Raw genomic sequence first — 3,126 nt, forward strand, 5'->3', positions numbered from 1 at the left:
TTAGGTGCAGGAGCGTTTTGTAGATGTGTCCACTGGGACTGGACTTGACAACTCTGCATTCGATTGGTTGCAGTTCTCTGTCCTGGTCACCATCTGTTGCCACTGAAGCTTCCCTGATGAGGGGTGAGGACTACACTCATCTGGATAAGGACTAGTTTTTAGATAGTTGTTAGCGACTATGCTGGTTTAGTAAGTTAGAGGTTGTAGATTCTCCTCCATAAACCACGAACTCACTAGCACTGAGTAGTAGTTAGATAGGTTTCCAGTAGCAGGCATGATTTCCCTCTTGTTACTGGGTCTTCAATCCATGGTGCCCTTTCTTTCTTTCTTTCTTTCTTTCTTTCTTTCTTTCTTTCTTTTCTTTTCTTTTCTTTTCTTTTCTTTTTGGTTTTTCAAGACAGGGTTTCTCTGTGTAGATCTGGCTGTCCTGGGACTCACTCTGTAGACCTGGCTGGCCTTGAACTCAGAGATTCACCTGAGATCCACCTGACTCTGCCTCCCAAATGCTGGGATTAAAGGCATGCGCCACCACCACCTACCTCATGGCACCATTTCTTTTATAACTTTCATTTATATCTTGGTTTTTGTTGTTGTTGTTGTTGTTGTTTTTGTTTTTTTGGGGGGGGAGCTGAGGATTGAACCCAGGGCCTTGTGCTTGCTAGGCAAGCACTCTACCACTGAGCTAAATCCCCAACCCTATATCTTGTTTGAATCATTTAATTCTGTTTCATTTTGATTTGGTTTTGTTTGCACATCTTTGTTTTAGTTATGGTAATGCTTTTTATTTTGTTGCAAAAAAATGTATATACTCATTTTGGACATGGAAAAAATATATAAAAATGTTAAGGGGGCATTAAAGGCACCAATATTCTCACCACCCAGAGGTGGCTGTAGACACTGTTTATGTATAAGGTTTTCCAATCCTGGTATAGGTTTCTAGGAGCGGTGTTAATAGGATGGGCCTGGTGGAGGAAAGAAGAGGCTCATCACACACATGCCCACTGCCTTCAAGCATAGCCATCACTCCCCCATCCCACACACATGTGCACTGTCTTCAAACATGCACCATCCGTCATTGCCCCAAATCCTCAGCCCTTAAATGTAGGCAGACCCCATAGCCTTCCTCTCTTTGAGGTACTGGAGCTTCACACAGTGCAAACATTAGCAAATCCAGGTTCAAGTCCTAGGTAAAACTGTACTTTCTGAGCCCAGATCTAGATGCAACTCGCCTAAAGTGGAGGAGGTCATTCTTCTCAACCCATCTCTCTCCCTATGGGAAAATCCACACAGCATCATCCAGAAGTAACAGTGATGCCTGCTCCCACTGCCAGCCCCCACCCCTGCCTCCATTAAAAACAGTGCCAGCCAACTTCCCATCTTCAGACAACTCCAGTGCCATCAGGACCAGGGTCCACACCATGCAGCACTCTGTTTCTATACACTAGCTACTAATGATCCTTTCTGGGGGAGAAAAATCTCTTCTGCAGCATTCTGCTAGTGAATACTATGGAGCTACATCTAATCCCTTTTTTGAGAATATGAATATGAATACCAGTTATGCATAGCGTAGGTCTGGCCAAAAGTTTAAGACAGCAGAAGTTGCATTTCACAGTCTAATATCTTTATGCATACATACACAACTCAAACAATAGTAACTGAGAACTTGGCATATCATTTTAACCCATACTCATTCTGCATTAGAACTCTACAGTGAACTTTTCCAATGCCAAGAAATACAGTCCAAATGCATGCATTTTAATTTTTTATTAATTTATTTTATATCCCACTCACAGCCTCCCACTCCCTCCCTCCACCTCCCCTCCACCCCACCCCCTCTATCCAACCCTCCTCAGTATTCACTCAGAAAGGGCATCAGCAAAGCATGGAATATCAAGCATCATTTTCCATCATATGACTCTTTATTCTCAATTAATCAATTAATTAAATACTTACAATTTTACTTGTGCAAATATCACCACAGTGAACATCTTTGTATGTGAATCTTAGTGCATGTATACCCAGAGTCTTAGATACAGAAAGATTCACTTTGGGATATTTGATTATATCCTTAGACTAAGTCCTAAATGTGGAATATTTCCATCAAGGATTATAGACATTTTGAAGGCTTTTGATACATACAATAGAGAAATACCTCAAGAAAAGTGGAATACCCAATACATTTACTATTCAAAAATTTTACCCTCCTATTTTCTTTTTTTTTTTCAGAGCTGAGGACTGCACCCAGGGCCTTGCGCTTGCTAGACAAATGCTCTATCACTGAGCTAAACCCCAACCCCACTCTCCTATTTTCTAAAACTTTGAGATATGATTGATGGAAAACCTTTGCTGTTGGGTTTATATTTGATTGATATTCAAGCAGGCTTATTTTATTGACTGTATTTTTCTGCATGTGGCCTGTTGATGTCCCTCCTTTCTCACAATGTTATTTTCTTACTAATTTGTAAATTCTTTCCATTCAATAATTACCCTTTTGTCAAATTGTACTTATTATAAATGTTTACCAATTTCTTTGGTTTGGTTTTTAAAATTTTTTTATTTATTCTTTTTTTTTTTTTTCAAGACAGGGTTTCTCTGTAGCTTTGGAGCCTGTCCTGGACTAGCTCTGTAGACCAGGCTGGCCTCGAACTCACAGAGATCCACCAGCCTCTGCCTCCCGAGTGCTGGGATTACAGGCATGCGCCACCACTGCCCAGCTGATTTTTTTTTTAAATCATATTTTGGACTGCAGAAACTTTTCTCTTATGCTGTCTAATCTATTGGTATTTCCATTACACAGCCTAGCTTAAATGGAAAAGGATCTACTGCAAAGGTCATGATTAGCTTATAGAAATGTTAAAGGACCTCTGCCAACCCTGCGGGCCATAATGAATCTTGTTGACGCCAAACCTCTAAGCCTCTCTCTTCGCCTCTAATCCCTGTTTGGCCTCATAGTCTTACACTCCATTGGAGCTTTTCTCCTGCCTGATAACCTGTTAGCTCCATATCTAAAGATCATAGGGATTTGTCCTCAAGATAAATGTTGTAAGAAAACAGGCCCAACTTTCTGACATGATCACCTTCAGACCAATGGTCAGTGCCAACAAAATTAAGTACTCAGAGCTGATA

This window comes from Onychomys torridus, chromosome 13, assembly GCF_903995425.1.
Source record: "Onychomys torridus chromosome 13, mOncTor1.1, whole genome shotgun sequence".
Taxonomy (NCBI): domain Eukaryota; kingdom Metazoa; phylum Chordata; class Mammalia; order Rodentia; family Cricetidae; genus Onychomys; species Onychomys torridus.